The sequence below is a fragment of the Mus caroli genome, chromosome 4 (assembly GCF_900094665.2).
Source record: "Mus caroli chromosome 4, CAROLI_EIJ_v1.1, whole genome shotgun sequence".
In the NCBI taxonomy this organism is placed as follows: Eukaryota; Metazoa; Chordata; class Mammalia; order Rodentia; family Muridae; genus Mus; species Mus caroli.
Genome location: NC_034573.1, coordinates 111,340,457 through 111,354,045, shown reverse-complemented (window position 1 = coordinate 111,354,045; position 13,589 = coordinate 111,340,457). Strand labels below are relative to the sequence as shown.

The 13,589-nt window shown below is 42.7% G+C and overlaps 1 protein-coding gene across 4 annotated transcripts in view; it reads left to right on the top strand.

The window, feature by feature from the left end:
• Positions 1 to 1,956: 1,956 nt before the first annotated feature.
• Nfyc (nuclear transcription factor Y subunit gamma) overlaps positions 1,957 to 13,589 on the top strand; it is a 62,971-nt gene continuing 51,338 nt past the window's right edge. The window contains exons 1-2 of one of the 4 annotated variants that reach the window (XM_029475913.1): positions 1,957 to 2,200; positions 11,293 to 11,353. The gene's annotated coding sequence lies outside the window, so the exon portion shown is untranslated. Of the gene's footprint in view, positions 2,201 to 11,292; positions 11,354 to 12,178; positions 12,489 to 13,589 lie in introns of those variants that run through there. The other 3 variants (XM_021160775.2, XM_029475914.1, XM_029475911.1) reach the window with 3 other exon arrangements.

Below are 13,589 nucleotides of genomic sequence, written 5' to 3'. Positions count from 1 at the left end.
TCTCAAACATGTAATCTAAATACAGGGGAAATGAAGACAGGATAAGCAGGAGTTTGAGGCCATCCCCAACTACTTAGCAAGTTAGATTCCAGGCAGCTTGGGCTTCTTGAGGCCCTGTTTAAAACCAAGACAAAAATTCAGGCAGGGGAAGATGGTTCAGTGGGTAAAATACTTGCCTTGCAATCATAAAGACCTGAATTTGAGTTCTCAGCACCCGTGTAAAAGATAGATGTCAGGGGGCTGGAGAGATGGCTCAGTGGTTAAGAGCACTGATTGCTCTTCCAAAGGTCCTGAGTTCAAATCCCAGCAACCACATGGTGGCTCACAACCATCTGTAATGAGAAATGATGCCTTCTTCTGGTGTGTCTGAAGACAGCTACAGTTTGCTTGAATAAATAAATCTTAAAAAAAAAAAAAAAGATAGATGTCAGGATGTGCATCTGTAGTCCAGCAAACAAATCCAACCAACTGATAAACCAAACTTCAAAACAAGGCCATTCATACTGAGATTAGGGTTGGAAGTTCAATTCCTTAGAGATTCACACAGGAAAGGCTTTAGAGACAGGGCACAAAGACCATAGACACTTCATAGTAAGCAAGGACTCACGTTCATCTATTGTGCTTACTGTATTGTTATTGGTGGTAATACTGACCATTAAAACATCAAAATAGTACTGACAAATAGCTACTGTCCCTGTCCTTTTGCTAATTGCCCTCTTATCCCCTGGGACGTAGTAGTCAGAAATCAGCAAGCAAAGGGTTAAGAAGTAGTACAGGCTACTTTTAGGACCCTAAATGGACTTTTTTTTTGTCCCTTCTACTGTTTGTGTTCTGGGGATTAACCCCAGGGTGCTGTGCACAGTGAATAAATGTTCTGTTATAGAACTACACGCTCAGTCCTTTTTTTTTTTTTTTTTCTTTTTTTTTTTTTTTTTTTTTTTTTTTTTTTTTTTGAGACAGGGTTTCTCTGGCTGTCCTGGAACTCACTTTGTAGACCAGGCTAGCCTCGAACTCAGAAATCCGCCTGCCTCTGCCTTCTGTCTTTTCTTTTTTCTTTTCTTTTTCCTTTTCGTGTGTGTGTGTGTGTGTTTGTGTTTGCTGGGCATGGTAGTTTATGTCTGTAATCCCAGGACCCCGAGGCTAAGCAAGGAAGATATGGCTGAGTTTAAGGTCAGTGTCATGGAAACTTCACCCTATTTTTTGACACAGGGTTTCCCTGAGTAGTTCTGGAAGTCCTGGAACTCGGTAAGGCTGGTGTTGAACTCAGAGACCCTCTTGCTTCTGTCTTCCCAGGTGCTGGAATTTCAGTTCTACCGTGCTGGACCTCCCACTGAACCAGGAGCTTGCTTATTTAGCTAGGCTGGCAGGTTTCTTTTCAAGCCTTTCAGGTATGGGAGACTACTATGCTAGTGGCTTATGGAGTGTTGGGGGATCTAATCCAGGTCTTAATGCTTGTAGGAAGCACTTTACTGAGCCACCTCCCTTAAATTTTTTATGCCAATTTTAACGTTTTAAAATGTCACCTTTTTGGTTGTTTGGAAATTTTATTTATTCACTTACTGGTGTGTGTGTGTGTGTGTGTGTGTGCGCGCGCGCGTCGCACATTAATGATCAGAGTACAGCTTTCAGGACTCAGTTCTTCTGGTCCATCCTGGGTTCCAAGAATCGAATTCAGGTCGTCGGGTTTGCTGAGCCCCTGGCGGCTTTTTAAATTTGCCATGCCCGCGAAGTTCTTCTCTCCCTACCATTCATTTCCTTGAAAAACAAAACACGGAAAACTATTTCCTAAAACTTAGAAGCGAGCGCATCCTAGCTGAGCTTCAAGGATAGAACGTCCTCGGAGGTCACCGAGAAACGCCTCCCGAGTCCCTGGGAAGGGGCGGGGCCCCAAAAGTCTCCGCTCTCGCCATCCCGCTTGTCCCGGCAGGCAGCCCTACTCAATTCTCGCGAGACTTCAGGCACCTCAGCCGCTGCGCACTACGCGTTGCTGGGAGTCGAGGCGCGGAGTGGGGGGAGGGGCGGGGAGACGGTACAAACGGCGCGGCCGCCATCTTGTTTGCGCCCCCGCTCCGCACGCGCTCCGGTTTTTCGTGACGCACGCTTCCCCCTCCCCTCCGCCGCGCCCGGGCCTCTGCATTGCCCGACGGCGCAGCAGCGCGGGGGCGGCTGCTTTCTTCGCTGGACGCCGGAGTAGAGGCCTGTGAGTGTATGGAAGCTTAGGCGAGGAGGGGAGAGAGAGATGGGGCGGCGGGCAGTGAGGGCGGTGCTTCCCGCCAATGACGGAGAGCTCCCTTCCTTCTGCGGCCGCCGCTGCACTTCGGTCGGCTCTGCCACCGCCATGTTATGTGTTCTCCGGGCCCGCCGCTGTCGTCGCGGCTGCGCTCGCGGGGTCCGTGCGCCTGGGCCCGCGGGCTTTCTCCCATTGGCGGAAGGCGACGGCGGGGGGGCTCGCTCGTGATTGGTCGGCGGCGGGGAGGCCGCGGACCTGGCACCTTATTGGTCACGCCGGCTCCGGCCTTGGGGGGTGATGAAGGAATTGGCGGCTGTCGAGATGCTAGCTGCTCAGGCACAGGCAGCAGGGCGACAGTCCCTCTAATGCCAGCGTGGCGGGGAGTCTCCGGGACGGAGCCGGAGGCCCAAAGGAGAAAGAGAGTGGTAGCCTGGCGTGTGGCCTGCAACGGGAAGGGGTCACTACTAATACCAGAGGCACGGTCAATTACAAGATGGGGTGTGCAAGCCCCTGCCTTGTAAACACGGAACAGAAGTGTCTTCGAGACCTAGGGGTGCTAGACTTTGGAAATTGATCCAACTTGGGAATGACCCTGAGTAGAAGTCTGAGTGCATGGTATGGAAGTAGTGGGAGTAAGGACCAGAGGACAGAATCGGATTAGGGAGTCTGCTGTAAGAATTTGGGTTTTGAAACCCGGAGGACTAGTGTAGAACTCCAGATTCCATTCTTGGTTCTGAAATGGAGAGTGGGAACCAGGTAAACAGCCGGATCCCACTGGACAGGTGTATCAGCTTTTAGAGGCTGAATGCCATTTTAACATTAAGTAGAATCAGAAAGTCAGCTGTAGAATGTATTTGCATAATTGGGAAGTTGGGGGCTACAGGATTTGGGATCATGCTAGTTTGGAGATGTTAAGTGTGAAATTTTCCCTGGTCTAAGAAGAATATAGGATCAGAGCTTTGTGCTTGCTAGACAAACATTCTACCAACTGAGTTACCCCCCTTCCCCCTTAAAATTGATCTCGCTTAATTTTCAGTTCAGAGGGCAGGTGAGACAAACTCAGGAGTAATAGACCTTGTTTTGCGTGCTTACCTGGGTGTATAAGTATATTTTACAGTCACACAGATATTCTGTGAGGGAACAAGAGTTTGTAAGTTGCTGGACTCAGGTGTACTACTGTCCCTGTTGTGGGACCAGCCGTGCAGATTAGGGTGGGAAGGCTTGAGCCCAGGAATTTGAGGTCAACCTGTAAGATGTGGTGAAACTCTAAAAGGAAGACAAAACCACGAGGAATTTAGTTAAGTTCACAGCTAGTAAGTGACAGCGCAGATCCAGACACAGCTGGAATTCTCCATCCTTACACTGCTTTTAGAGTTCCCCACTTCATATCCTTCCTCCTCCTCTTCTTCCTCTGTCTTCCTCTTCCCTCTTTGCTCTCTCTTTCTTTGCCTTTTTTCTTTTGAGGCAAGTTCTCTGTAGTCCAGGCTACTCTTGCCTCAATCAGGCTGTCACTTACTAGCTGTGAACTTAACTAGCTGGTAATGACCTTTCACTCCTGATTCTTCTAGATCCACATCCTAACTGATGAGATTTCCCAGAGAGTCCTACCACTCTGGGATCTTGGAGCTCTTAATTCTTTTTTATTTTGAAAATTTTATTACATTTTAATTTATTATGTACATGTGAGTGTGTGAGCCATAGTATGCTGGAGGTCAGAGGACAGTTTGTAGGTATATGTTCATTCCCTCCTTCCATCATGTGAAATCCATGGGAGGAATTCCAGTCCTCAGGCTTTGTGGCATTGTGGCAAGAGCTCTTACCAGGTGAGCTACCGTGCCAACCTGGAGCTTATTTGATTTTATTTTCCTTTTTGAGATGGTGGTCTCACTATGTAGACCAGGCTGGTCTGGAATTCATAGAGATCCACCTCCTTCCTCAGGAATGGTGAGATTAAAGGTGTTACCATGACCAGCTGGAGCCCTTATTTATTATTTATTTAGGTTTTGTGTGTGTGCCTGTGAGAGAGAGGTGGGGGCAGGGGAGGGAGGTAGAGAAGGTTTCTCTGTGCAGCTCTGGCTATCCTGGAACTCCCTCTGTAAACCAGACTTGCCTCAAATTCAGAGATCTACTTGCCTCTGCCTCCTGAGTGCTGGGATTAAAGATCTGTGCCATCGCTGCCCTGCTGGAACCCCTGTATTTAAACTCTGTATTACCTTGATGCCACAGACTGTTGTGGGAAAAGGAAAACCCTTGCATCTTCAGCTGCTTTTAGGCATTTTTTTTGTGTGTGTGTGTGCTGAGGTTCTAAAGAGAGAACCTTGTTGAAGTCACTTAGCTTTGCAAATCCAAGCCATGTCTATCTTCGGTCACTGGATAGATCCTCATTCTACTGGACAGCATTGCCTCACCTATGGAAGCATTGACTTAGTGGTAGAGATGACCCTTTAAAGGCAGGTTCTTGGGCTGGGGATGTAGCTTTGTTGGTAGAGTATGAACCGTATTAAGGCCTGGGTTTGATCACTAGCATCTAATAAGCAGAACCCAGTGATGAATACTTGTAATGCCAGCATCTAGGACATAGAGATTGATGATAGCCTGGAATATATGAGACTCTGTCTCTAAGTTAATTAAAATGAAATAAAAACAAAGGCAGAGTCTTCCTGTGTAGCTCAAGCTAGCATCTAACTTGGGATTCTCTTGCCCCAGGCTCCTGAATATTGAGTCTACAGGGTATGTGTTGACTTTTCTTTAACCCCTTTGGTACAGTGCCCAGAGTGACATGTCAGGAAAGTGCACTACCACATGATTCCAGTGGTAACTTTAAGTAATGGTTCAAGTTTACCTCATTCATTGGAAGGAGAATGGCAGAGGACACACTTATGGTCACAAATGACCTTGAATTTTATTCCAGCCGCAGATATTACAACTTAAGGACATTTCTTAGCTAGCAAGTTGTTCTTTTCTAGTCTACTTATTTCAGAGGAAACTGAGTTATCTGATGTTTTACAGACTCTTTCATTTACTTTAGTTTCTCATGCATGAACTGAGAAGTTAGGAAGGTTAATAATGTACAGTTCATTTTAGTATTTTTCCTGCAGAGACTCAAAGTTCCCAACATCCTTTAAGTGGATCATTTACAGGAGGAAATGGATTATGCTTTGACCACAAAGTGCCTCTGGGAAGGGGCAGTAAAGAGGCTGATTTTAAAGTTGGACCTAGGAAAAAATTGTGTCTCTGTAGTTTCTGCAGTCTCTACTGTGTGTGCTGGGGTAGAGTCTTGTCTGAGTTTTCTTTTCTTTGTAAGTAGTAATTACAAGAAATGAGTATAATAGAGAATGAGAAGATGACATTGTGGACCTTAGTAAATGAGAGAACTCAGTATTTTCTTTTTGGAACTGCATAAAATGTGCCATTCTGACATCCAGTTAGAGCTTCCTCAACAAGGAGGTCTTTTATAATTCTTTCCTTGTTGTGTACAACAGGATTCCACTTGGGGGAGCAACCACTTGATAGGAAAGAGAAATCTAAATCATTTGTGGTTTAGAGGCTGATTTTCCACAGGTCAGTGTGAGGTCAGTCTTAAACTTCTAAATGCTCAAAGTGGTTGGGTAATTTGTTTCAGAGAAGAGTTATCTCATGATACCCTCTGCTAACTCCTAGTTGCATCAAAGTAAAGATGGAGGGGGAATGAAAAGATTTTCATATTTGCCAAAAGCAATTATTAAAGTTAAATAACCAGTATTATTCTGTCCAGTAATTTTTTAAGTTTTTTAATGTAGAAAATTTTAGTTGAAGTTGGATTTTTTTTTTTTTTTAAGTAAGAGGAAAATAACATTGTATGGGAAAAAAATCTGCTTGCAAACAAAACCTTTTATCAGGTTGCAAGATTTGTTGTACCATTCCCACCTTTCATCTTTCTCAGCGGTGACGTGCACTTGGATCCATTTCCAGAATGGGCTCATGCACCCAGTCTGCAGAGAACTTTCTAATGGAAAAACTTCAGGTGTAGTTTAGAGAGGTGAACTACAGTCTAGCTTTTCTACGTTTGAATGTTTCTAGAATCGGTTTAAACTAAAAGTTTACTTTTTCAATGTCTAAGGTACATAAAAGGGGCTGGAGAGATGGCTCCACTATTAAGAGCACTGACTGCGCTTCCAGAAGTCCTGAGTTCAAATCCCAGCAACCACATGGTGGCTCACAACCATCTGTAATGGAATTCGATGCACTCTTCTAGTGTGTCTGAAAACAGCTGCAGTGTACTCAGATTAAAAAAAAAAATTCTTAAAGGTACATAAAGGTGTCCTATTTAAGTTTTACTGTCCATTTAAAGTCAGTATATAAGGATTGCTCTGAGTATGAACTATAAACAATGATCTTGAACAGTGTTTCAGTAAGGTAAAAAATAAAATTACTCAAGAAATGATACTACTGTATGTATTGTTTTATATCATGACACTGGCGGAAAGCTGTTCATGGTACCTGATTGCTCCAATCCCCAAACTCAGTGAGCTGTATGAAGTGAGATTCTTTGCCAATGTTGTGTCCATTTTAAAATACGAGGGCTAATGAGGTATATACTATCTTCACAGTTGATTATCTTTGTTACTTTTAACTGTCTTAAAAATTCCTACTCTTCCCTGAGGGCTAAGTACCATAGAACTTGTTCATTATGAAACAGCACAGTTTGGGAAGCAGAGTGTGCTTGGTTGGCAGTAATCTGGAAGGCAGATATACTTTGTATACTTTGTTTTTGGTGATAATTTAATGTCATTTTCAGTAACACTAAATTTAAAAAGAAAAACATGTGCATTAAACTTTATATCCTTTTTCAAGGCAGGGTCTCTCTACGTAGCTATATCTGTCTTGGAACTCAGTATGTAGATGAGGCTGGCTTGAACTCACAGAGATGCCCTTGCCTCTGCTGGGACTAAAGGAATGTACTACCATGCCCAGCAAGTGCATTGAACTCTTCGCTATTTTAGAACACCAGCTGAATAAGGCTGCCTGGAGTCTTTCCACAAAAATGTGTTGCTGACTAGTGACCAAGTGAAATGTAGTTTCTTATTTTACAATTGTTAGGCCTTTGTACATGTGTGTTTGTGAGAACTGGTAAAGATTTTGTGTTAGGATCCTTGTGTAGTGGAGTTCAGGTGGTTGTTCTAGGGTAGTCTGTGAATGAAAAATAAATATTCTGTGCAGGACACCTGGGTCTTTCTTTGGGAAGGAATTCCTGAGAATGACGTATGTCTCAAGAATGACATGGATTCTTAGAGGTTAATAATATGTCAAAGGCTTTCCAGTCTAATAAAAAATAAGTTAAAATTAATAACATCTTTTTTTTGAGCTTGTATGGGGCACATTATTGTTATTCTATATGTGTCATTAACCACTGAGTCCCAGGCACCAACAGAATGACTCACTGGGTGAAAGTGTTTTGCCTTGCAAATCTAATGGCCTAACTTTGATCCTTAGAACCTGTGGTGGAAAGAGAGAACCTACTTCCAGACATTGCCCTCTGACCTCCACAGCCCACACATGGAGTAGTTATAAAATAACATTACAAGCACCAAATCTTATATTTTTCAAAGAATCTTAATAGTTCCCTTCCGACTCCCTCTCCCTCTTCTTACTCACTCCCCCTTTCTCACAGGCTTAACCGCCCTTCCCCCGTATTTTTAAACAGGCTGTTTCGGCCTCACTGTCCTGGAACTCACTATGTAGATCAGTCTGGCATAGAACTCACAGAAATCCTCCTTTCTCTGCCTACTGAATGCTGGGATTCTGATTTGGGATTGAGGGTCTGTGCCTGTAAGTAGTTACTGAACAAATTAAACTATTCTGGTCTTCCAACCTTGTAAGCTGTTACAGTACTGGAGACTTGCTGCAGTAGACCTTTAACAAGCTGGAGGTCATCGGCTACACGGTCATGATAAGGAGGAATTGGAGTCTCAATCTGTCTAGGTGCAAAGCGTTTTTGTGTGCTACTCCACATGGCTGCTCTTTTTCTTGACTTTACATGCTCTTGTCAAGTGTTGAAACAGCCTGTGACTAATAACCCCATTCATAGCGTTCTAGGCAGCTCACCCCATGTTTGCACAGCTGAGAGCTGAAGTAAGTTCCTCCAGAATAATCTCATCCATTTGTCTCATTCTATGCCTTGGAGTCTCTACCTGCCCTGTCTAATTTCTTGAGGAGTCTCACTATGTATCCCTGGCTAGCTTGGTACTGACTATGTAGTCTAGGCTGGTCTTGAAGACTATTTTTTAGCCAAGTAATTTAGGTGTATCATCTACCTAAGGTCCTCTTTTTCCTTTCATTCATTCATTTTCTAAGCACCAGTGCTACATGACTTTAATTTGATGATAGTCATGACTCTTAACTTTCTGGGCTGCCTTTGGGTTGTATCTTAAAAACTAATGGTGCCTGGCAGTGGTGCCGCACACCTTCAATCCCAGCACTCGGGAGGCAGAGGCAGGCAGATTTCTGAGTTCGAGGCCAGCCTGGTCTACAGAGTGAGTCCCAGGACAGCCAGGCTACATGGAGAAACCCTGTCTTGAAAAAGAAAAAAACGGGCTGGTGAGATGGCTCAGTGGGTAAGAGCACCCAACTGCTCTTCCAAAGGTCCAGAGTTCAAATCCCAGCAACCACATGGTGGCTAACAACCATCTGTAACGAGATCTGGCGCCCTCTTCTGGAGTGTCTGAAGACAGCTACAGTGTACTTACATATAATAAATAAGTAAATCTTTTAAAAAAAAAGTAAAAAAAAATGAAAAAGAAGAAAACACAAACAAACAAACAAAAACTAATGGTTAGGCTAACTTTCTGTTACTGTTGGAATTGAACCTAGGACCCTATGTGTGCTAGGCAAGTGTTCTGCCACTAAGCCACTAGCTGTGTCCTCAGTACCTCTTACATTTTAAAATGGTATCTCACTAAGTTGCCTGGTCTGGCCTTAGCTTTACCTACCATCCTCTTGCCTTCGTCTGTAGCTGGGATTACAGACTTGCACTGCCACATTTGGTTACTTCTGTCTTCTGAAAATATGTTAATACTTAAAAAAACAGAATCTTGAGGTAGGTTTGATATGGGAAGTAGCTGATAGTTGTTCAGAACTAAACCAGGGGGGAAAATGGCTCAGAAGCTATAATCTAGTGAATAGCTTCTGGTTTTCTTTAATTTGATTATAACTTTTGAGACTGGGTCCCTCTGTAACCCTGGCTGTCCTGGCTGTCACTGTGTAGACCAGGCTGGCCTTGAATTTACAGAAATCTGCCTGCCTCTGGCTCTTAAAGGCTGGGAGTAAAGGTGTGCACCACCATACCCAGCCTGATGTGTTTATAATTTTTAAAAGGTTTGAAACATTAAGATGCAAAGATTTGGCATTAAAATAATCTGACTTTTGTGTTTTTTTTTTTTTTAAATCTGGAGCTCACAGTGCCGTAGAGCAATGTTCTACATGACTGTTTTTGTTAGTGCTAATGGTACTTGGCCCTTTAGATGGGACATTCACTCTGCAGTGCTGCTCAGTTCTTACTGTCTCACTTACTGACACGGCAGCCAGAGTCAAGAGTAGTTTATATCTTTTCAGGGGACAGGAAGGGTCTGAACAGGATCTTGTTGTTTAGCTTTGGTCTAGTGCTTACTGTGTGCAGCCAGGGTGTCCTTCCTCCTGCTTCAGCCTCCAGGGTACTAGAATTACAAATGTGCACCTGATTTATATATTCATGCTGAGCATTGGGAATAGATGTAAGAAAGACATAGTTGCTGACTTGAAGAATCTCCTGTGGTAGTAAAGATATTTTGAAAAACAAATTATACTATGTATAAAGTACTGTAGTATGCTTAGGTATTTATTGAGAACCTACCACATTCCAGATTTGCTCAGTGCTCTCATTTATCTCAGTACTCCTGTGAAGTAATACTATTTTATCACTTTCAACAAGAAATGATCTCAGGAGTGGCTAAGTAATGTAGCTAATATCAAACAGCTAATAAGGAGGTAGCTTCTTGTCAGAAATTAGTGTTGTGGCCAACAATGAGCTCTCAGCCCCTGTGAGAGCACTGAAGCTTGAATTGTGTAACCTGAGTTACTGGTTTTTTCTCTTAGTGATTTGAGTGCTTTTTATGGTGAGTTGATGCAATTGTGTGGCATAGAGGGCTGCCAAGATTTGGGGCCAGGGAAGAATTGAAGTTAGAGTCCCAGATATCCCATGAGGCACTTAGTCTACAGTAATATCAGCTAGGGAGGAGAAAGCTATAGTAAGTGAATGGGTCAGATTGCCAAATGCAAATTCAAGGATAATTTGTGTTCTCTTCCTACTGTGGTTTGAATTCTACTGTGGTGACTGCTGATGAAAAATAGGAGTTGAAATGTTTTTCCTGTACACTGCCAGGGACTAATAAAAACTATGCCCAAGACTGTCACAGAGTAGCAAGGGACTTGATTGGTTTAATCGGGTACATCAAAAGCAGAGCTGAAGGGCAGACTTTTGGAACAATAAGCAGACCTCGGCTGTGACTGGTGGTGAAAGGCCTGGATTTCCGGCCTAAAAACCAGAGAGTTTTAGTTCCAGCTGGAAGTCCTCTTACACAGCTCTTTACAGCCGAGGAATTGCCTGCTGTAGGGCTACAGGACACAGAAGAGAGATTACTGCAAAGTATGTTTAGGGCTTTAGGACAAAGCTTGTTTGGTTCTGCATGATGTCTTCTCTGTAAAAAGCAGAGGATGTCATTTAGTACTTTATATATTTTTTAAAATTCTTACTCAAGCACAGTATAATGTACTGTGTATAGTCTTTACAGCGTGTACGACCTGTATTACAGATGGGTAAACTATGGTTCAAGCTTAGTCCTTGTCATATAATTAAAAGGTAGTTGGTAGAGTCCCGAATATATAGACAACCCTGTGTTATCCCTGGTGACCTTCAGCACCATAGAATGTTTCCAGAAACAACAGTGAGCCAAGTAAAACTATTAATCTCTCTGGAGATCAGTCCTGCTGGTTATTTAACAATCAAAGTAAACAAAACAAACAAAAAACCCAGACCTCTTTCTATGTAGATCACATTGGAATTCTGAATTCTTCTGCGCCATCCTCCCTGCTGGTTACATGGGATTACAGGTATGTGCTCCCATACCTGATTCAGAGTTTTGATGTCATAGAAGGCTTTTCCCCCATTACACTTTGAGTAAGTTGGAGTAGAGCATTGTGATAGGATTCTTTTGAAATGCTGAAGCCTCTGCAACCAACTTTACCCCCCAAAACATCCTATTTCGATTTGTTGGTGTTTACAATAAAATGCATTGCCTTGGTAGTAATCTATGCTTTTAAAATTTCTACAAACAGAAAGGTACCTTTAGAAATCATGAAGACTGCTGTATGGGCATAGCTCCACTTTGATATTATTAAGTTTTTCTTTTATTAACCCAACCTGGTTTTATTCTCTTAATAATGATCAACAAAAACCTGGAAATAGATGGTTACAACTTTCCAGGCTTTTGCACATTGCTTTTTTGGTTTACTGCCATAGGTTACTGTAGCAATATCTTACAGACACCGTTCAGGGCCAATCAGAAGCAGTGAAATTACCTTCAATTTTTTAAATGGAACTCCATAGCCAATAGAAAATCCTTTAGGTCGGAAATGTAGCGACCCTTTCTTTCGTTTTTTAAAGGACAATTCTAAATTTGCCCTCCCCTGTTTTAGAAGCGCATGAGACCATATGTGTCTGCTGTGTACATTTGCTAAATATTTCCAATCCTTAAGTTCTTGGGTTTGAAGTGAAGAATCTGACCCCTGTTCTGCTTCTCAAGGTAACTTTAAAACAGGAAGTGTACAAAGGAGGTAACTGATGACGTGAACAGCCAATCATGGCTTTGTATTCTTAGCTGATAAAGCAGCTCAGCCAATGGGACTGCTTCGGAGGCAAGGTTTGGTGTCAAATAGCAGGCTAGATTGAATGCCTTTGACTGTTAAAGTGGAAGGAGGCTGCAGGGCTTCATTGGAGCCTCAGAGTTTTTCACTGAGGCAGGGGTCAGCTGAAAGACAAAGAAAAATGGCGAATAGTTTGCTGGGGGGTGGGAGGACAGCTGTTCGGGTTTTCACTGGAATGAACGAACATTCCAGACTCAGGTTTCTGCATCTTCTGCTGCCTTTTGTCCTCCGTTCTTTTTTTGGGGGGAGGGATAGGAGTGACTTAAATTCTCCCTGTCCGAGGAGATATAAATAACTCCATGTAAAATTAATGCAGTTCTCGGTAAGTTTAATTCTTTGTTTTGTGTTGAGATGATAGAGACTATTTAGCTTCAGAGAGTGTAGACAAGTTGCACTGTTTCAGAAAATGGCCACTTTACATTCCGTGCATACCTTCTTGGTGCACCTAGATTACCTTGCTCTGTTTAGCTTTTGCATGCCCTTCAACTAAGATTTTCCTAGTTTAATATCAACAAGACAGATGCAAGAAGGGCTAATCAGTTTTCATGGGCATTCAGAAGCAGAGCACTTTGTCTTTGCATTGGGTAAACTTAACTGTTTTCCAAATAATTTTCCTTTGTTCAAGTGCACTGAAGCTTTTCTACAGAATAAGATGAGTTTTAAGAGGTTTTTTAAAAATTTTTTTATTTCCATGCATTTGGTTGACATATATGTTTTAAAGATAGAAGCACATTATTGTTCTTTCAATTGCTTGAAAATATGATTAGCAACTGATTCAGGTTCTAATGGGGGAAGGCCCACATGCCAGCCTGAAAATTCTCCTGTAACTTTCTTGATCTACTTATCTGTCTCTGGATTTTAATAAGATTCAATTGAGTAAGTCTTCATTGTTCATCTTAGTTTAATATGCTGACTAGTTTAGCATCCAGTTAATACTGGGTGTAAGGAGCTTACCATGTTTTTGTCAGCTGTTGATTGGGTGCTTTAAAATGATTTAAGCAGATGCCTTTGTTTTCAGTATGAAGTATATAAGGAAGGGGCTTACCTGCAGTTTGTGACTAGAAAAGTTAAAGTGTTTAGGTAGCCTTTTGCCCTTGGTATTTACCCCTTTCTTTAAGGATATGAAGCTTATGCAGATTGCTAATCCATAACAAGTCAGTTCTTATGAGTACTGAAATCATCAGTCCTATGTACTAAGATCTGTAATATGCCTGGTTTTTAAAAAGCAATTCTTTGTTTTCTCTTTATTTGGAAATGTTGGATGAAGGTCATTCGAACATTCCTGCTGCAGATCAGTTAGAGCAGTGAGGCAGCAGCTGTCCCTGGACAGGGAAAGGAGCAGGCCTGGCTGAGGAGAACTTGGAAGGTGTTGGTCTGCCTTCACTTGCTTCCTCTTGAGGGAAGGGTTTACCTGAGAAGGATC